General features: G+C 39.0%; 1 protein-coding gene across 4 annotated transcripts in view; it reads right to left on the reverse strand.

The window, feature by feature from the left end:
- Positions 1–22,812, reverse strand: part of TAFA1 (TAFA chemokine like family member 1) — a 471,237-nt gene that overhangs the window by 289,906 nt on the left and 158,519 nt on the right. The window lies entirely within an intron of this gene.

Genomic DNA, 22,812 nt, shown 5'->3' on the forward strand with positions numbered 1-22,812 from the left:
ACATACAATATCTGGATTTTATTGATGTTAAACTAACCTACCTTCTTGGAAAAAGCATCCCTATCACTCTGAGGGGGAAAGTCATCTCCACTCTTTGCCACTATGGCTTGTGTGTGACTGACTCCAGCTTCTGTGGAAGTCATGTGACTTAGGTCTGGCCAATCAGCATAATTCATTCTCCAAACTACAGTAACTGGTTCAGGTACAGACACGCGGCCCAGCTTGCTTCAATGAGATACAACACCATCACTTTGGTTGGAATGAATTGAAAAATAGAAGTTCTCTTGGACTCAGGGCAATTAGGATGATAGAATGTGAATCAGGAGCTGAGGATAGCTGTCGTGTTCACACAGAAATACCTCACCAGACAGCGAGACTGACTGAAAGGACAGCAGGGCTCAGAGATGGAGTATGATTCATGGTGACATTGAACAACTGGATCCAACTATGCCTGAAGTCGTGGTATCATTTTTTTAAATATATGAGTCAATAAATCCTTTTTCTGCTTAAGTCAGTTTAAGCCAATTTTTTTAAATCTGCAACTGAAAGAGTCCTGAATGACATAATTTATAAACCGTTATATTTTTAATAAAATGAATAATTTAATATCAATGCATAATTGATAATATTTTACAGCATTTTATGACAAATCAGAGACATATTAAAGAGAAAAAAACATAGCATTTATTTCATTTTAAGGCTGTCAACTAGCTATTACCTGTTTGTCGCTGGTTGTTGTATTACATATTCTTCCTTTTCTGAGACAGTGTCATCTTCTCTACAATGATAGAGAAGTAAATTCAAATCAGCCATTATCCTCCTCCCTTAATAAACGCATAGTGTATCTCTTTCTTATGTAATAATGATAGACCTATTTAAAAATCTATCCCCAATTTTTTTTTTTTTTTTTTTTTTACTACTCACCAAAGACTGCTGATTGTTTATGTGTAAATCCGTGGTTTAAAAATAAAACACAGGGCTTCCCTGATGGCACAGTGGTTGACAGTCCGCCTGCCGATGCAGGGGACGTGGGTTCGTGCCCCGGTCCGGGAAGATCCCACATGCCACGGAGCGGCTGGGCCCGTGAGCCATGGCCGCTGAGCCTGCGCTCCGCAACAGGAGAGGCCACAACAGTGAGAGGCCCGCGTACCGCAAAAAAAATAAATAAATAAAATAAAATAAAAAAACAAAAAAACCCCCACAATACAAAGAATGACAACACTTAAAATCATTCCCATCTCCCTGTGACATGTGGAATGACATGTCATGGACATGGACCGTGTCCTTAATCACATGGTTGCTGTGTCAGTGTGACTATAGTCTCACTTCTACTGCAAAGGATTCCAGTGCATTGTAACCACAGAATGTTTTTGCATGTTTCTCGAAAGCTCAATTCAACTGAAGAGAAAATCTGTACCTTACTTAATTTTTACCCTTTCTCCGTGTTAGTATTTTGCTACCGAATATATTTTCTTATTAGTGCAAAGAGGACCAATTTTATGACTAATGACTCTTTTCCCTTCATCCATCCTTAGATAAACAGTAATTCTGGTTTTCTGGTACACAGCTTATAATCTTTCATATGTCACTTATAATTGATTTCTGTGGAAATTCATTTCAATTACAAACATACACAGTAGTTTGAAGAAGAGATAATCTAGGGATACATTCCCAACTCTAAGTTCACCTTCACCTGATGATAGGAACTTAGCTACCAAATACTGATGCCCAGCATGTATGCTTTAAATATTCACATTTTATAGATGGAGAAAGTGAGACTCAGAGGCGACGTGCCTTGCTCAGAGTCACATAGTCCCAGTGGACTCCCAGCCCCATTTTCTTTTCCATTCCCCAAACTCCCTCACAGTCATTTACCTCTTCATAAAGCTTTGAGGACAAAGTCTAGAATATTGCCATGGATACTGGCTGGACAACACAGACTGTTAAGAAGGGCTGTGAAATGAACACAGCCAGAGCCTCATTTCTTGCAATGATTTCCGTTGGGTTTATCGACTAAGAGTTTCAGCTCATAAAGCACAAACCCCTGTTATTGAACTGATTTAAATCATCTCACGAAGAGTGTGATGTAAAAACTCACCCATATCTTATAGAATAAGTTAAAAGAAATCCTCCCACACCTAATCCTTGCACTGCAGTGCTATTAAGTCATGGTTCATTTTCTTGGGCGCACCCAGGTTATGGATTTCCAACTCATTACATACAAGGTCAGTTTTATACTGTATGTGGAACTGCAATTGACCAATCTACTTTTTAATTCTGTAATAAGATATGATTTACTAAATGGGAGTAGTTATGCTTGAAGAGAAGGGAAAAAAGGGAAGTGGGTTTATAGGGCACCTGGGAGGCCAAATGATACAGTGGGAATAGGCTCTAGACTAGGAAACTGTAGCTCTTCGCTGTCTCATAGATTGGTCATTAACTTACCGGATGACCTTGAGCAAATCACTTCAGCCTTGACAATTTCAGTTTGCTCATAAGGGAGGTGCAAAAGTTCACCATCAAAATCAATTAAAACTCTACACAGGAATCTTGTTAGAAGGAATACAGTGGACATCTGGACATCTGCGGTTGTTACTTTTACTCCGTCTTTACTTTTGGGATCTGCCTCTTTTCTATTCCATGAGTCCCATGGACTGCTAGTCTCAGTTATACCTTTCCTGCCCCAGTGATTCAGGCTGATCTATCAAAATATCCCTCTCTCCCTTCTTCCGGACCACAGTTATTGGTTCAGAGGGGAGCCATGTCACAAAAGAGGGCCAATCAGAGTCATATGGATCTATGGGATGGAGGACTAGACTAATTTTTCTGGGATCGCTAACTATAAAGTCAATCTAAGTATGGACCTTCCCATCACCATCTTTGCTACTAGGCCAAGAGATCCTGTCCAATAATTAAACACAACCCAGAGGAAAGCAGAGATAAAAAATGGAAAGAGAGAGTCAGAATCTAGGTCATATCATTAGGACCTCTGGATCTAGCTATATCTGAGGTCATTTCTCCTCCTCTGGACTTCCCAAAACATAACCCATAAGCTCCTTTTCTTCACTTAAGATAATTTGAATTGGGGCTTGGTCGCTTGGTTCTGATCAAGTTATGATTAGTACATCCAGAAATTACGCTATTTAATCTCTAGAACTGAGTATAATGCTATACTATGTGAAGTAGTTACTATACTATGTGAAGTAGTTACTCCTGTTGGAATACAAGAGCATTCCATTTCCTGAAGCCCAGGGGAGCTTGTCCTGATTGAGTTGTCATCAAACCTACCAGTTAAAAAACCAAGTAATTCCAAGAGATACCCCTGAGATCTGATAAAGGCATATACTCCATACCCTATACACTCAGTTCTCTGACATGTCACCATTTTATTGTTAAGAAAAGCAATACAGCATGACGGGGAACACATATTTTAGCAGAGCATAAATGTTCTATTTATGGGCTAGAAAATTTTTCATGCACGATGCTGGCAAATCATCTTAAGTAGACCAGCATGTTGGCAACACCTAACATAGTAAATTATGACACATTTTCTTCAGTTGGTGGCTATATATATATTCACCAATTACTGTTGGGTTATAAAGCATGATTTTAGGCCTTGCAGAAAACAGAGGAGTGACACATGTTGAAGCTGTGATAGCCTATCTCACATACTGGGCATCCACTATGCTCTCTCGTCCAGCAGCTTTTTTCTGCCCTTTCTCCCAGTGATGATATACCTCTTCCTCCTCTGAAATTTATCCCATGCCTTTGGCTGGGGCTATCTCTACTTCCCCCAGCCAGAGAGGTGGTCCTGGGGTTGGCTCTGATCAAATGATCCCATCCTCGTGGCCAACGTGATCGGCTCAGTGGCTGGTGAATGACCCACAATGGATCATTCTAAAGTTCTAAAGTTATGGGGCATTGTTACTCAGCAGGGACTGAGGGTGACCATCTTATCCACTAGGTTGAGAGAGCCAGTCTGTGAGATGGGTAGAGACATGAAGGACTGACAACAGCAGTCTGAGCCCCGGGTTCCAATTATAAATAAAATGTAAAATAGAAAAACAAAAAGAAGAGGAGAAATGAGAGATAGAACTGTAACAATATCATTTTTTTCTCCCCATATGCCATCATATGTTGGGTCTTTGAAAACATCACAAACAATAATCCTCCCTTTATTTTTTCCTTACACTGACTGAAACTTTATTTCCTCAGCCAAAAGAATGCTGAATGTACACTGGGAAACAGGTGAGCCAGAACAAATGTAGATCCCACATAAGTATGGTCCAAATTAATTGATTGATTTATATATTGACTGACTGCTAGATTCATTCATTCATTCAAACATGCACTGATCACCCACCACGTTCCAGGTGCTGGGGAAAATCTTTATTTTACAAAGATAGGTAAGACACAAGCCCATGAGGAGTTCAGTGTAGAGAGGGAAAGGCAGATATACCAAAAAGGTGTTTGAATATAAGGTGATGACAGCTTTATTGCAGTGTGCAGAGTACCTTGAGGATATGGGCTCTGATGAGAGTGTTTCTGGAGGCCAAGAATGCTTCTTGGAGAACAGAGAAATCAATTAAACACAAGTTATCCATTGATATGAGAATATTATCATCACTGAACCCCTTTTGAGGGCTTAGGGAAAATAACAAGTTATGTAGGACAGAGGAATGTCTGGGCCCAGTGGGAGCTGCTTACACACAGATGGGAAGGAGAGAACAAATTCCCTGATTCCTGAGCAGTTTCCACCTGACCCTTGTTCAGGATCATTTTTTCCCCCACACCTCAGATCTTTAATGTATGACCCACCTTCTAAGAACCCTGCTGCCTCTGAAATTCTATGCATTTCTGATGTTATTTGCAGCATAAGAACAGAGAAATATTTTTCTATCTGTGAGCGACCAAGCGACATGGGCACACGTCATTTTCATAGCAGTAGATTGCATCCATAAACAGTTACTGAAAACTACTGCTTTCTAGGACCAGTGCTAGGAGATAAAGGGAATACACAAACACATAAGATATGGATTCGCATGAAGAGACAGAGGGAAAAAAAATCAAATACACAGTAATGACCCTAGTGAAAAGTAGAAATCTCTATGGCTGACACGACCAAACACAACTGTATCATTCTGGACATAGCTTAGAGTAGGGTTTCTCAACCTCTACACTGTTGACATCTTGGGCCAGATCATTTTTGCTGTGTGCGACTATCTCACACACTGTAGGATCTTGCACAGCAACCATGGCCTCTGTGCACTAGATACCAGTAGCATCCTCAGCTATGACAACCAAAAATGCCTCCAGACATTGTCATATGTCCCCGGGGAGTCTAAGAACTCCTCACTGAGAACCATTGGCCTAGTGGTACTGAAGTTTAGAAAAGGAAAGGCCGTAACCTGGAATTCCAGCAGAGACGTGGTCATAAACACTTATACAGAAATTTTCAAACTCTAATTAATTATCAAACTAGGATGTTGATAAGCCCAGAAGTTTGCAGCAGTTTACTGGGGGTGTAGGGGGAGTAGATGGGAACGAGAAGCCTTATGTTACAACTTCCCGGGGCCTGAACTCTCCCTTTGAGGATTTAAAAGGAAATTAAGCAATCTAGAGAGTAATTCAGAGCTCCCGTATATATATATTTAAGCAAATGCACATATATTACAACGTAAACTCGAATTTAGTTGAAGCCTGAAAGAACATTTCTAAAAGCTGTGGGCTATTTCTGACTATCTTTCCAACCCCTTCAAACACACACTTCCCCTCCCCTGCCATCAAGAGAAGCACGTGAGGACACAGACATAGATAGCACAGAGGGAACACATCAACTTTTACAGATTTATAGGAAATTAAATGGCTGTACTCAAAGATTGACTATCAGAGAAAAATCTGGGAGAAGACAACTACCCCTGATTGATGAGGAGGAGGAGGAGGAGGACAGGGACAACACAGCCTCACCTGTAATGAATATTACTATATGCCAGTCTCTACACTATGCACTTAACAAACAAAACCTTACGCCAACCCAATGCGACAGCTACTGGTGTTACTGCCATTTTAAGGAGAGGAAACTAAGGTTTCATACATTGAAGTACGGGCCCTAGAGTTGTCATTACAAATCAACCCAAACGGGCTAGCTTATAACAACAGAAATTTATTCTCTCACAGCTCTGGAGGCTAGAAGTCTGAAATCAAGTTGTTGGTAGGGCCATGCCCCCTCTGAATACCTAGGGCAAGATTCTTTCTTGCTGCTTCCTAGCTTCTGGTGGTTGCCAGCCAACCTTGGCCTTCCTTGGCTTGTAGCTGCCACACTCCAACCTCTTCCTCCCTCTTCACAGGGCCTTCTTCCAAGTGTGTGGGTCTAACTCCAAATCATCCTCTCCTTATAAGGACACCAGTCCCCTTGGAGTCACTGGATATAGGGCATATCACTAATCTAGTATGACCTCATCTTAACTTGATTACACCTGCAAAGACTATTTCCAAATAAGATCTCATTCACAGGTACCACGAGTTAGGAGTTCAAGGTATCTTTTGTGGGGAGTCGGGGGCGGGGGGACACAGTTCAATCCACTACAGCAAGTAAAGGGCACAACCGGGACCCCCATTCAGGACCCATCAGGACTCTCTACCTATAAGCCTTATTATTTAACAAGCATTTATTTATTAAGAAACACTGTGTCAGACATTTTTCTAAGTGTGTTGTAAGTATTCATTCATTTTATTAATCCTCTTAACAGCCCTGAGATCCAGGTGCTATCATTATCCTCACTTTTCAAAAGAGGTACCTGACACCCAGAGAGTTGCAAAACTTAGCTAAATCCTAGTCTGGCTTGTACCCACTCTGCTATCCTGACTGCTCAATTTGCAAACTAAATTATAAATTACAATTGAAACCCCTGGGACGTAAATGAGGGTCACTGCAGGTTATATATATAAATATATATTTGCAAAGTACAATACAAGAGTTTCTAGGGAAATGGGATACATGAGCTACACCCAACAAAACTTAATTCCTTTTGTTTTTTCAGCTCAGGTAACCCATAAGGTGACTCTTAGTCCTGACTACCCTAGTACTATTTTTAAAAGCAGTATCACTCTGTTTAAGAGAATTTGGACAGTAAATTCACTGAGTACTACTAGAGTCAGCTCATTCAAAAACAACACTCCTGACTTATTACTCTGTAGAAATCCCAACTCAACCTCAATCAAGGTAAAAAGACCTATATTAGCAAAAAATGACAAGCTTGTGACTTGAACAAGTCTCCTGATGTTATATCATTTCTGAAAATGATCCATTTCTGATTTTACAATTCTAACTGATTTACAGCATACAAATAGTCTTTATCCCTGAAATAACATTCTTTCTTAAGTGGAAATTATGTGGTCAAAAAATCATATTTTTGATCATATGACTTAGGTAAAATGTGTGAGTGGAATGTATCTTTGATAATGATTAGCACAGCTTTTGCTGTTTAATCATCTGTCATTAGGTTTTCCATTAGCATATCTGTAAAGGTAATTCTCCCATTAGTCAAATTCTTTAACATTTTTTCATGGTTGTTAAAGAGTTGCAATTTGTGCACTGGGATAATCTAGGTGGAGAAGGCAATACAGACTTCTTTTTAATGATACTTTAGGCACCAAGGTAGATTGGATTATCATTACCAATGACTCACTTACTCCCTGTGATAGAATTGTACATGCCCTTTGTCATATGACTTGGTAAAGGGTCCCCTTATTGGAAGTGGAGTATGCATCTCTGTCCTAATGACTTGAAGCTTGGCTATTTAATTTGCTTTAACCAGTGGGCAGAAGTGGCAGGGGTTTAAGCCATGGTCTTAAGATGCATTGCAAGATTCCACCAGCCCTTTTGAGCTTCAGCCCTTTGCCAAAGGAAGAGCATACGCCAGATAGACATTAATCTTTCCCGAGTCTCAGAACGAAGACACATAAAGCCAATCTGAACCTGACACAAAGACTGAAATAGAGCCTAGCCAAGCTATTTTCATGAAAGTCTAGCTGAATCACAACTAACTGCAAACACATGAGCCTGTATATAAATGTTTACAGTTGTCAGAAACTGGGAGTCAGAGGATTCCTTGTTACACAGCATTAGAGCAACAGAAACCTGACTAACACAGCCACCATGTAAGACAGATACAGAGGAGATGTGTTCATTTTTTTTTTTGCAAATTAGCTTTAAAACCTAGGTAACCTGACAGACTTGGGAAAAACAGAATTTCTGTAAAGAAAATAATATTTTCCTATCGACTCACAATCATTTCAGGGATGGTTTTGCCTGGGGAAAAATGTTGTCTTCTAAATAACAATGAAAGGTATATTCTCAAGAATGCAGCAGACTCAAGAACTCTGCCTAAGCCCTTGCCCTTGACAGCACAAAAAAAAAACTGTGAGTGTCAAACTATGCCAAAGGGAGAAGGCTCATTGGAAGCATACATAGTCTAGCGCTTTTTGTTTTCTTATTTATGTTTCAAAGGAAACTTTGGGGGCAAATTTTCTCTCTGTAAATTCTATTTAACTTCTTGGTCCCTTTCTTGACATTTTTGGTCACAATGCTTTACTATCTCTTCAACTTGACTTTAAAAAAATTCTTGATACAAAGGTAACACATATTTGAATGATAGGCAAGTACCTAAAATAAAAATAAGGTATCTCTCTCCTACCAGATCCCATCCCCCAACTGCCAGTTAATAGCATGATACATAGAATTAAGACTTTTCCAAATCTTCTTTTATTCTGACATACACTGAGGTTTATATTATATTTAGGAGGAAGAGGTAGGTTCTGTGACAAAGTCCTCATGCTTAAAACACTTCAGTGGCTTCTCTGCCCCCATAAGATAAAGCTCAGCATCTTTCATAAAGTTTAAGAAGCCCTGAATGCTCTCCCTTGCCCACCACATAGACTCATCCCAGGACACTCTCTATTATACTTTGTACTATTTGCTTTTCAGCCACCCTGGACTTAATTGTGTGCAATTCCATGCTCTGTTCCCTCTGCTGGACTATTACCATAGGTCCCTCCAGGCCCAAGTTAACTCCTAGTCAAGTTTCAGGTCTCAGATGATCCAGCATTCTTTCCAGAATCACATCTTTCCCTTCCTTAGCCTAGATAAAGCCCCTTGTTATAAGCTTTCAGAGCCTCCTTTACTTCCTTAGTAAAACATCCATTATAATCTTAATCACAGTTTTTTTTACTTTTTTCCAGCTTTACTGAGGTATAATTGACGAATAAAACTGTAATATATTTCAGTGTAAAGTATGATGATTTGATATATGTATACAATGTGAAGTGATTCCCACAAATTAACATATCCATCATGTCACAATGTTACCTTTTTTTAAAAAGTTTAAGATCTACTTTTAGCAAATTTCAAGCATATAAAAGTTATTAGCTATAGGCACCATGTTGTACACTAGATCCTCAGAATTTACTCATAACTAAAAGATATTAGTTTACTTTAAATTGAAGTGATCCCCATGAGAACAGAAGCTATGCTGCTTATTCCCTTAGAGCTCCTGAGTCTGGCACATAGTAGTCACCCAATAAGTAGTTGTTGGCCCAGAGTGAACAGAACCCTCATAGCTCAGAAGACAAATACTTAGGAATTAAAGCTAATGATACATTTAGGTAGAGCTTTGGGAAGGAAAGGGGAACCAATGCAACGGCAGAGAAACAAAGAATGCAGAACGAGGCAATATAGGGACAATGAGAATGCACCTAAGAATGGTTGAGGCAGAGGAAGTGAGAAACTCCTTCAACAGCTACCACGACACTGTGGAGATGACTAAACACCATCAAATCATGTCCTGGATAATGACTACATCAGTCAGGCCTCCTAAATTGGCCATAGTGAAAACCAAGTGCCCATTACCATGTACCTTATGGACCCATGAGTATTCACCCCAAACCTACATGACATGAAGTTTATCTATCATGTTGAGACCTTAAGCCAAGTAATGGCTCTGTGTAATGAGTCCTCTCTCCCCTTCCTTGATTTCTACTATCTTTGCTGTAATAAAATATTCTGTGATTACTGTAGAATTAAGCAGAGCTGATGAGTAAAGTCCAACTTACTAGTATGGAGCTCGACCTGTCCACAAGCACTTCCTCAGACATTTCACACCATCAGTTCTACAAGTAACTACACTAAATCAGTCGAGATACCAAAAAAATAGGATAAAACTTCAACATAGCATCTTTAGTGTACCACAAGATTCAGCTTCAATTTACCTGTGAAAATGATTCACTTTGACTATAGTCATGGTTTTGTACTGCTTGAACAGGCTTAATAAATGCTTCCATGATAATATGCCTACATGTATCATGGGAAATGCTTTTAAACTCCAAATCAATGATGCATGCTACCATGAGTACACACTCAGCTCTTTGCCTTGTTTGGGATTCCATAGGAGAGATATTAGAAGAGAAAGTACACCTTACAGATAAAAAGTATTATGATGTGTTTGCCACTAAATTTAAAATGAAAAAAAAAAAACAAAAAAAAACAGAACAAAACAAAACAAACCCAAGATAGACACACCATAGACTCATCATAAAGTAGCATTCACTACTCCCTTTTCTAAGTGTCATCTGAGGATGACTCATGTTTGGAGTCCCCTCATTGGACTAGCTGAATGTGAATCTTTGAATTCAACAAGCTATGTAGGTGAGTTTTTAAGGTCTCTAAGATACAAATTCCACAATATACACAGTAACTGAAACTAGTAGGATGTCTGTCTGAGGTGGAGGTATTTGTTAAAATTGTGTCTCCGGGTAGATAATTTATTTATGTCATTCATACTTAGTCTCACTGGAAGCTCATATTACTTTGAGGAGGCACCAGATACATATCAAATTAGAAATGAATGAAGAATTTATACTTTTCTGTAGAGTTACAGCTGTAGAAAATAAACTTATGGTTACCAGGGGGTAAGGGGGGGAGGGATAAATCTGAAGACTGGGATTGACACATACACACTATTATATGTAAAACAGATAACTAATAAGTACCTACTGTATAGCACAGGGAACTCTACTCAATACTCTGTAATGGCTTATATGGGAAAATAGTCTAAAAAAGAGTGGATATGGGACTTCCCTGGTGGCGCAGTGGTTGAGAGTCTGCCTGCCAATGCTGGGGACACAGGTTCGATCCTTGGTCCAGGAAGATCCCACATGCCGCGGAGCAACCAAGCCCGTGTGCTGCAACTACTGAGCCTGCGCTCTAGAGCCCATGAGCCACAACTACTGAGCCCATGTGCCACAACCACTGAAGCCTGCATGCCTAGAGCCCATGCTCCACAACAAGAGAAGCCACTGCAATGAGAAGCCTGTGCACTGCAACGAAGAGTAGCCCTTGCTCACCGCAACTAGAGAAAGACTGCGCAGCAATGAAGAACCAAGGCAGCCAAAAAAAAAAAAAAAAACAGTGGACATATGTATGTGTATAACAGATTCACTTTGCTGTACACCACCTGAAACTAATACAACATTGTAAATCAACTATGCTCCAATAAAAAGTAAAGAAAAGAATTTATACTTTTCTGGTTCATAAAGATATATTAAGAAAAATATTAATAGTTCATGTGGTGAACTGCCTATTCTGTTCTCACAAAATCCTCTCAACACACATAACTTTATTTACTATCATCAGGGGTTAAGGCTGTGGTTCTCAAATTTAATGTGCAGCAGAATCACATAGGTGTCTGCTAAAAATGTAGGTGCTCCCATTGCAGAGAACAAAAAGAAGACTGGAGCATAGCCTAGGATTTGCTTGTTTTACTCATATCCCAAATGACCCTGAGGCAGGTGATCTGTGTTTGAGAAACAGACTCTCTAATACTATTCCTACCTCAATACTTTCTCTTCAGAAAACAAAACTCATGGAAATCAAGTTCAAACGGATAAGTGGAAGCACCTTCAGGAAGTATTTGGAAATGTTTTCCCAATGGCATGCTGGTAGCACCTACAGCTTATCCAAAAGTGAAGCCAACCTCCCTATATCAGAGAGACTGCCAGGCTGTGATACAGTGAACACCAGATAAGCTGTGATCTAATTAATCATTTCTTTCACTGCAGGGTAATGTAGCCACAAAAGAAGTTTTTGGTGACTAACAATGAATACTGAAGGAAAAAAAAAAAGAATGTCAAAATGTTAGGATTCAGAAAGCAGAGAGCAGGCTGATTCCACACGACTAACAGTGCTTCTTTTGACAGAATCTCCTTCAAGTGAAGAAACACAATTCATTTAGCCACTGAAGCTTGGTATAAGTATCTGTGAAGTTTGCCAGCTTCCTTTTTTCTAATCCATCCTCCCCAGCAACCTTCTTCTCTGTAACTGGGTCTTCAAAGTTCACTCACATGCCAGGAGAAATTCCCCAGTGCAGATGACTAATAGCACCAATGATGCCAACAAGAATTACAAAAGTGACAAGAGCAATATTAATGGCAGCTGCCTTCCTGCCAGGACCATATCCTGCATTATCTCATTTCATGTTCAAAGCTTCTGTGTGAGGGAGGTGTAATTATTATCCTGATTTCAGAAGTGAAGAACCTGAGGCTCAGAGAGATTAAATAATTTTAAGGAAGGTCACATTGTTATTAGGTGGAGCTAGTGATTCAGGCTATCTTTACCTGAAAGTAGGACATACCTTGTATACTTCTTAACTTGCTCCTCCTTCTTTAATAGAGTGCCAGCCATTGTCTCAATCTATGAACTTCTAGAGGGCCAGTTCTGGAAGTAGGAAGCTTTCACTGAGGCCATAAAATCAGTGTGCTGGCTAGAGCTTTGAGTGGGCAGCTATATTCGACATATGAGCTAAAATGGGTTACCAACCCCAGAGCTGAGATTTAAACTGGGAATACAGAGTGAAGAATTTATGAAACAGAGATAATAAAAACAAGGGCAGGGTTGAATGTCATTAAAGATAAATATGAAGCAACATTTAAAATAGAAGTTGCTCTCTGGGGCTACATTCCTAATATCAGAAAACTGGCATGTGGGTATGCTGAATTTAAAGAATCAAGGATGGGACAGACAGTGCTAGAATATCATTCATTCTTCCTTTCACTGAGCTAACATTTACTGAGCACCTACCATGTGACTAGCCACTGTAGAGATAATGATGAACAGGCTATAGACCACAACTTCTTAAAACTTCCATTCTATGATTTTGCATTCCAAGATTTTAGATCAATCTACAAAGGATTTTATTTGGTATAAATCAGCCCCTGAATACACAATCACCAGCGGTAATCGAACATGAGAGTTTGTCTAAAACTGATGACTACCGCTGGGACCTGGAAAGAACTAAGCCTGGTCATTAACCCCCAGCCTTCAATCTCATGGCATACACCTGGCCTCAACCATTAATGAAACAGAAATGACAGGCCATAAAGAATATACATCACTCACTGCAGAAACACAAAGGATCATGAGAGATTACTACAAGCAACTATATGTCCATAAAATGGACAACCTGGAAGAAATGGACAAATTCTAAGAAAAGCACAACCTTCTGAGACTGAACCAGGAAGAAATACCAAGTATAAACACACCAATCGCAAGCAGTGAAATTGAAACTGTGATTAAAAATCTTCCAACAAAAGCCCAGGACCAGATGGCTTCACAGGCAAATTCTAACAAACGTTTAGAGAAGAGTTAACACCTACCCTTCTCAAACTCTTCCAAAATAGAGCAGAGGGAGGAACACTCCCAAACTCATTCTACGAGGCCATCATCACCCTGATACCAAAACTAGACAAAGAGGTTACAAAAAAAGAAAACCACAGGCCAATATCACTGATGAACATAGATGCAAAAATCCTCAACAAAATACTAGCAAACAGAAACCAGCAGCACGTTAAAAGGAACATACACCATGATCAAATGGGGTTCACTGCAGGAACGCAAGGATTCTTCAATATACGCAAATCAATCCATGTGATACAGCATATTAACAAATTAAGGGATGAAAACCATATGATCATCTCAATAGATGAAGAAAAAGCTTTTGACAAAATTCAATACCCATTTATGATAAAAACTCTCCAGAAATTAGGCACCGAGGGACCCCACCTCAACATAAAAAAGGCCATATATGACAAACCCACAGCAAACATCATTCTCAATGGTGAAAACCTGAAAACATTTACACTAAGATCAGGAATAAGACTAGGTTGCCCACTCTCACCACTCTTATTCAACCTAGTTTTGGAAGTTTTAGCCACAGCAATCAGAGAAGAAAAAGAAATAAAAGGAATCCAAATCAGAATAGAAGACGTAAAACTGTCACTGTTTGCAGAAGACATGATACTATACATAGAGATTCCTAAGGATGCTACCAGAAAACTACTAAAACTAATCAATGAATCTGGTAAAGTAGCAGGATACAAAATTAATGCACAGAAATCTCTTGCATTCCTTTACACTAATGATGAAAAAATCTGAAAGAGAAATTAAAGAAATACTCCCATTTACCATTGCAACAAAAAGAATAAAATACCTAGGAATAAACCTGCCTAAGGAGACAAAAGACCTGTACGCAGAAAACTGTAAGACACTGATGAAAGAAATTAAAGACGATACCAACAGATGAAGAGATATACCATGTTCTTGGATTAGAAGAATCAACACTGTGTAAATGACTCTACTACCCAAAGTAATCTACAGATTCAGTGCAATCCCTATCAAACTACCAATGGCAATTTTCACAGAACTAGAACAAAAAATTGCACAATTTGTATGGAAACACAAAAGACCCCGAATAGCCAAAGCAATCTTGAGAAACAAAAAAGGATCTGGAGGAATCAGGCTCCCTGACTTCAGACCATAGTACATAGCTACAGTAATCAAGACAATAGGGTACTGGCACAAAAACAGAAACATAGATCAATGGAACAAGATAGAAAACCCAGAGATAAACCCATGCACATATGGCCACCTTATCTTTGATAAAGGAGGCAAGAATATACAATGGAGAAAACACAGCCTCTTCAATAAGTGGTGCTGGGAAAACTGGACAGCTACATGTAAAAGAATGAAATTAGAACACTCCCTAACACCATACACAAAAATAAACTCAAAATGGATTAGAGACCTAAATGTAAGGCCAGACACTATCAAACTCTTAGAGGAAAACATAGGCAGAACACTTTATGACATAAATCACAGCAGGATCCTTTTTGACCCACCTCCTAGAGGATGGAAATAAAAACAAAAATAAACAAATGGGACCTAATGAAACTTAAACCTTTTTCACAGCAAAGGAAACCATAAACAAGATGAAGACAACCCTCAGAATGGGAGAAAATATCTGTATATGAAGCAACTGACAAAGGATTAATCTCCAAAATATACAAGCATCTCTTGCAGCTCAATATCAAAAAACCAAACAAGCCAATCCCCAAATGGGCAGAAGACCTAAATATATATTTCTCCAAAGAAGATATACGGATTGGCAACAAACACCTGAAAGGATGCTCAACATCATTAATCATTAGAGAAATGCAAATCAAAACTATAATGAGGTATCACCTCACACCGGTCACAATGGCCATCATTTTAAAAATCTACAAACAATAAATGCTGGAGAGGGTGTGGAGAAAAGGGAACACTCTTGCACTGTTGGTAGGAATGTAAACTGATATAGCCACTATGGAGAACAGTATGGAGATTCCTTAAAAAACTAAAAATAGAGCTACCATCTGACCAAGCAATCCCACTACTGGGCATATACCCTGAGAAAACCATAATTCAAAAAGAGTCATGTACCACGATGTTCACTGCAGCTCTGTTTATAATAGCCAGGACATGGAAGCAACCTAAGTGTCCATTGACAGATGAATGGATAAAGAATATGTGGCACATAGATACAATGGAATATTACTCAGCCATATAAATAAATGAAATTGAGTTATCTGTAGTGAGGTGGATGGGTCTAGACTCTGTCATACAGAGTGAAGTAAGTCAGAAAGAGAAAAACAAATACCGTATGCTAACACATATATATGGAATCTAAAAAAAAAGGTTCTGACAAACCTAGGAGCAGGACACGAATAAAGACACAGACGTAGAGAATGGACTTGAGGACACAGGGAGGGGGATGGGTAAGTTGAGACGAAGTGACAGATTGGCATGGACATATATACACTAACAAATGTAAAATAGCTAGTGGGAAGCAGCCGCATAGCACAGGGAGATCAGCTCGGTGTTTTGTGACTACCTAGAGGGGTGGGATAGGGAGGGTAGGAGGGAGACGCAAGAGGAAGGTTATACGGGGACATATATATACTTATAGCTGATTCACTTCATTATACAGCAGAAACTAACACACCACTGTAAAGCAACTATAATAAAGATGTTAAAAAAAATAATGTATGTCACTAAAATTACCTTTAACAATAAAAATTAACCAGAAGCAGCACATAAGATAATGTCAAATATCAAAAACTCATTGTTTCCCTACTCCATCTATGGTTTTGTCCTCAATGCAAAAGAGCATGGAATCCAATACAGAGTTAAGAAAATCTACCTTCCTTTCTCTCTATGCCACTTAATGCTTAATGGAAACACAAAAACTGCTTTTCAAGAGCCAGAGTTTCCTTTACAAACACTAACCAATATAAGAGATACTAGTTTCAAATGGTTATATGGAAAAATATTTAGAAAGATCGCTTAAAAATTTTTTTAAACATGCAGAATAGAAGTAAGGGGAAATAGTCTATTTCAACATTCTATTTTTAAGCCAAATGATTGTTTAAAATAATTAACCTAGTAAGTGATATGAGGAACTAACATTGTAAACTTACCCTCACCAATGTCCAAGAAAGTTAAGAAGAACTAAATTGCATTCTGCCTAAGTCAGGTTTTCCTATACAGGATGTGAAAAGTACTGAGAAATTTGACTGCATTAAAGTTTAAAAATTACATTTATTTTAAAAGCAAGCAAGCAAATACCCTTAAGACAATGAAAAGACAATCCACAGAACAGAATATGCAACACAGATAAGAAAGGTCTTATACCCAGAATATAAAACAATTTCTACAAATCAGTAAGACAAAGCTAGACAAAATGGTAATGCTCATGTTTTATGCTGTATCCACACCAAATAATGATAGGCAAAATCAAATTAGCACAGGGCTGAAGGTTTTATTATTGCAAACATACTCCAAATTTCCATGAAAGTTTGGTCTGAAACAAAGAGTGAAGACTTAAAATTGTGGTGAAGAGTTAGGAAACTGGCCTGAAGCAACGCCTTCACAAGTTTTATGTATTTTCAGAGATCTGCTAATTACCCACAGAGAAAAGGAGGACAGCTGATTTTTAGGAGCATACTTTGTGGGCTAGGCCTACTGGTATGTTTTGAAGGGGCCAACTCCTAGCAAGGGGGGAAATTAACATGTCATTTCCAAAAGCTTGAGCTTCCTTGGAAGCCCAAAGGAATTCAATACATCCTGAGCACTTAGTAAAGAGTCTGGCACACACTAATATTTGATGAATGAATGAATGAATTAGAGACAAGGAGAAAGGTAGAGAGGGAAGCAGGAGAAAAGGAAGGGAAAAAGAGAGGGGGAGGGAGGCAAAAAAGAAGACAGGAAGTAGCCCAGGCAGGTTAGGTACCTGGATGAAGGAGAAACGTGAAGAGGAGGTTAAGACACCTATAGTAAAATCAACAATGATTTCCAGCTCCAGGTGGGGACGAAACAAGAATTCTTTTCAGCAGTGGACACCTGGCCCACAGTCTAATGTGTAAAACACAGAAGCTGAGTTGCTTTGGTTATAATGAGTAAGGAGACAGCAGAGCCCCACTTCCTTAGTAACTGATGCCACCAAAGACTGCTTTTTAAATATGGAAATATCAATGTACTGATAATTCAAAAGCATATTTTCCTTCAGCATGAGAAACCTTCAAGTGCATGTGTTAGAGGCCACTAAAAGCCACAATGAATGTGTTCACTTACCAACACCTGTTTATTGAACCCTACTCTGTGCCTGTCTCTGTGCCAGGGATGAGGGGAGCAACAGTGAAAGAAAACGCCTAATCTCCACTCTCCCATCTAAGTAACACGGGCTTTTACTCAAGGACTTACTATTATTATAACGAGAAGGGGCTGCATTATGCTTTAGAGCCCCAAATCACACTTGAATGAGTTCCCATGCTCTCTTTTCAACAAAGACATTTCAACTTGCTTCTCTGGCTTCAGGCAGCTCTGGGCACTTCCCTGGAAGAGTTAGGAAAGCTTACCATGAATTGCTTTAAAATCCTCCAATGGTTTCTAATTGCTTTTAGGACAAAATTCAAAATCTATAGGATTTATAATACATTTCTCACTATCGGGTAATAATTATTATAGAAGACCTTCAAGCTAATAGTAGGTAGTCCTCCAAGGGGGTGGTACATGACAAAGGCACTAAATATTTATGAACTGCATGCTGAGAAAGTTGTTTGGTTTTTAGCTTTCTTTCCAAGGCGGAAGTCTCATGTTGCTGCTGGGATAACTTTACCTCCTGCCTAACACTTGCTCCCTTTTTGACAAAGAGCAGGCTCCACGCTCAGCATCTTCCAATGGCAACAACGCTCAGCTGCAATTTAACAACTTCATTTTGTTTCAATTTAGTTCATTTTAAAAGTGACTTTCTGTTTATGGGAGATGATGCTGGTGTCATACGTACATAGTGATGTGACGCTTTCTTTTAAAATAAATTTGCTTAAGAAAAGAAGTAAACATGTACAGCAATGTAGTCAGGAAATAAAAGTACAAGCGGTACTCAGGTGGACAAAACCGTGAAAATGATATGAAAGTACCCAACACTGGTGCACAGAGGTTTATAACATCCTGTAGTTTTCACCACTTCCCAGCCTCTCTCAAGCCACAAACTTCTCTTACTCCTTTTTCTAACCATTAAGCCTTTCCCTCTTTCAAATCTACCCTGTTTTATTGACTCTGGCCCACAAGTATGATTTTCTCTATTTGGAAAACTCTCTTAGTTTTCTCTTCCCCTCCTTTCCTTCCCTTGACTGACTCATACTCATTCTTCAAGGGCTCTTTGAACGTCACATCTTTGGGGCTGCTTTTCCTGCTGTCCTGACAAAGATTAGTCATGTGCATGTTTACTGCACATTCAGATAGATGTTTGTCTTCCCTAAGAGCCTGGGAGATTCATGAGAAAAAGGGTCTTTGAGATGACTCTCTGGGGAGAGTTCCAGTCACATAGCAGAGTTAAGCATTTTTCAATCTGAATTGAATTGGGAGAAACAGCATCCCAAGCAGGAAACAGAATTTATACCAATGGTTGTTCAAATAAGATACACAACTATTTCCTGGGTGTCTGCGTAGAAGACCCTTTTCCAGGCTTCTGCCCCCGTGAATCTGCTTCATTACATTGGGTTCAGGAACCAACGTATTTTAGAAGTGAAAAGGTGGTCCACAGGCCACTGTGAGAAATGTTAAGTCTATACATGTCACAGTCAACATCCTTTGGGCTTGATATCTTTCTTTTCCTGGAGCAATTCCACATGAATGAGTAGTTAATCTTTGCTCATTTAATCAAACAATATTTATTCAGCGCCCACTTTGTTTGTAAATGAGAGCTTCTATGTTCCCAGTATACACTGGAGCTAATCAACACAACTGATTTAGGGATAGAAGAAAAGATATCCCTCAAAATACCTCTGTAGCATTTTGGATTATTTTCTTAAAGGATAACTTTTATACTTAAAAGAATAAAATCTACTCTCATTCTGTTTCTCTTATACGGACACATATAAGTACACACACAGAGCTTAGCATCTTTAATGTGGAAAAAATGTGTTGGTATACCTTCTAGCCATGCTCTTTCCAAAATATGAACTATAATAATTTTCTAAGCCTCCAGCCCTGCAAGGCGCAACTAATCTGGTAATTGCTTTCGTGTAGGACTGAGGATGAGATGGCTGTGATGTATCTTGTGAAGACGATCTATTTCACCACCAAAGCCATCCTCTGTCAATCATCTGAGGTATAAATGTTAGTGTCAACTCAGTCATTTGATTCTTTACTCACAGAAATGCATAGAAAAGTTCAGGGAGACTAGCACATAATGCACTTTTTGTCGTCCTTTCCCTCTCTGAGACATATGAATGCACAATGTCTTATTGACATCCTAGAGAAAAGCAGCTTCATGTTAGTGTTTAGACAGGATGTTTGCGTTTATGTTCAGGTTATGGATTAGGAAAAACTACACTAAACTGTGGTGATGGGCAGTGTGTTTTTCAGTATATGAGCTTTGCATTACAGAAGGCCACTGTCACCTCATTCTCCCTCATTGTGGTTATCTGTGAGGTGCATGGCACTACACCGAACATTTCTGCATCCATTTTCCCTAACATGTTATAACTACAGTTACAGCTGTTCTCTGCATATAGATTCCCATTCTCTGAGTGAAAGGAAACCATAGAACTGACTCTGATCTAAATAGAATGTGCTTAGCAGCAAATATGCTATCTTAATCCCTTATATCACCAAAGTGCGTTTGCAATAACCACACAGGAAATGAAGAAATGGACAGTTGCTAAATTCAAAAGTGATGCATGACCAAAAAGCTATGTTTCAAGTGGACTCTGCATAGGCTCTGGAATGAGCAAGTAACCTTGTCTCGCAAGGTTGAAGGCAGCAAATACACAGTAATGAAAAGATAAACAGGATCCAATAGCGTCTTCCAAATCCTAACAGTTCAAATCAGAAAGTCTTCATTATACCTAAAATATAGTTCATTCTCAAAATGGGGACTTGACTGAGCTATTAATATGCACCTCACTTTATACCTCACTTGAGACAATACATCTGAAACATAATAAGTTGCTGGAGTGTTCTAATGCATGGTAATGCATGCCTTCTAGTTCATTATTTCCTGATATTATGACATTGCTGTCCAATCCTGGGGTATAATGAGGAGCTCGAGATCTTATATTATCACTTAATGAAGTCCAGTTAAGACTTGTTAACCTTTGATCTACCCCGCATACTTAACGGACAATGAGAGAGTGGTCATGGGAAAACTTTAAAAGGTGAACTTTAGCACGATTAGTCAACGGAATTTTTGAAGAGTGAAAGCCCTCGCAAACCACCATTTTCACCTGAAGCAAGGGCCGGGGGATGCTACTGACTGATGATAAAACTACATACACACCCCTCAGGTGAGAGGTGTTGAATATTGCAAGGATATTATGGTGGAATAATTATTTGGGAGGGTTTGTAGAACCAACTGATAATACAGAAGCATGATTTTGATGATTTATGACATTTTATCTATGAACTGCCTGAACTTACATACAAGTCATTTCTTTTCATTTTTAATTAAATCCAACCCATATTTATCACCACCACATACATGCATAAAATATAAACAACATTCATAAAGCATGACATTATTACTAAACAAGAATCTAAACTTGTCAAAATTACTAATAAATGTATATAGTGCATAAAGCAATATGCTTTTCCTAAGGTTTACAGGAATGCAAGGTTTATACAAAGAAACAGTTTGAAGGCTACAAGACATTACATTAAGGTGCACATTAAAATCTGTGTATATGAATATCATTGCGCTTCACAAAGATGTTCAGGTTAATCTGAAAAATTCAATATTCTATAAGAGCAGAGAAATTAAGTAATAGCAGAGATACAAGCTGAAGCAACAACCTAGCACTAATAATTTCTCTCAATTTTGATATTCAAACAGGTTTAGCTGTCAAAGTAGTTTTGAATAAAATACTACTGCATTGTACTTACGCTTAACTCAAATATCACAACCTCAGAAGCTGAAGACATCATGCAAAGCACTCTATATCTGATTCACTTTTATCTCCATACTGAGCAAAGTAACTGGTACAATACAGGGGTTTTTACAAAGCTTGCTAAATACAAAAATGAACAGTACCCTATTCCCCAACTGAGAAAGTGATACTGAGTAATCCACTCAGGGTTATACAGCTTATCAGTAAAGAATCACATCCAGATCTTTGCAGACTGTGTTCTAGCCCTGCTCTGCTTCTTTCTTAACTTAGATTTCACCCTGTTTTACAGATTGAAGGAGGTGTAGACTTCACTCTTCTCCCAGTGCCTACTAAAAGGAGCCCATCCCAAATGTCTGCATCCTTTCAAGTAGTCTCCTATAGAAGTCTGGCATTCTGGAAACTTGTCGTGGTCAATAGTTTCCATCCTTTTTGTGTCTGAGACATACTTTTGATCATCAGGATATTTGGAAGCACATCTAAAGGGACTTGACAGACAAACTCAAACCATACTGAAAAAGTAATACTATAAGCAACATTTAAGCATAACAGTCTCTTGCAACAGTTAACTCCTCATTGGTTTCCCTTCATTCATTTCATAGTTACTGAGTATCTCCAACATCAGCCCCTACACTGAAACTACAGTCATAGGAATAGAGAAGTTTACTGCCTTGATTTATATAATCCCAAGGCAAGGTTTTTGTATGCACTAGTCAACGCACTGTCTTCCTCTGAAGTGATACAGTACATTATTTATCTACTGCTGCATAACAAATTACTCTGAAATTGAGCAGCTTAAAACAACAGCAAGTTTCTGTTGCTCAGCAATCTGGGTCCTCTGCTTCAGCATCGCTTTCACAAGGCCACACTCAAGGTGGCAGCCAGGGGTGTGGTTCCATCTCAAGGCTCAACCAGGGAAGGATCTGCTTTTCCACTCACTCATTCGCTTGTTGGGAGGATTCCGTTCCTTGTGGGTTGTTGGACTGAGGGCCTGAGTTCCTG

This window comes from Kogia breviceps, chromosome 10 (genome assembly GCF_026419965.1).
Source record: "Kogia breviceps isolate mKogBre1 chromosome 10, mKogBre1 haplotype 1, whole genome shotgun sequence".
Classification (NCBI taxonomy): Eukaryota; Metazoa; Chordata; class Mammalia; order Artiodactyla; family Physeteridae; genus Kogia; species Kogia breviceps.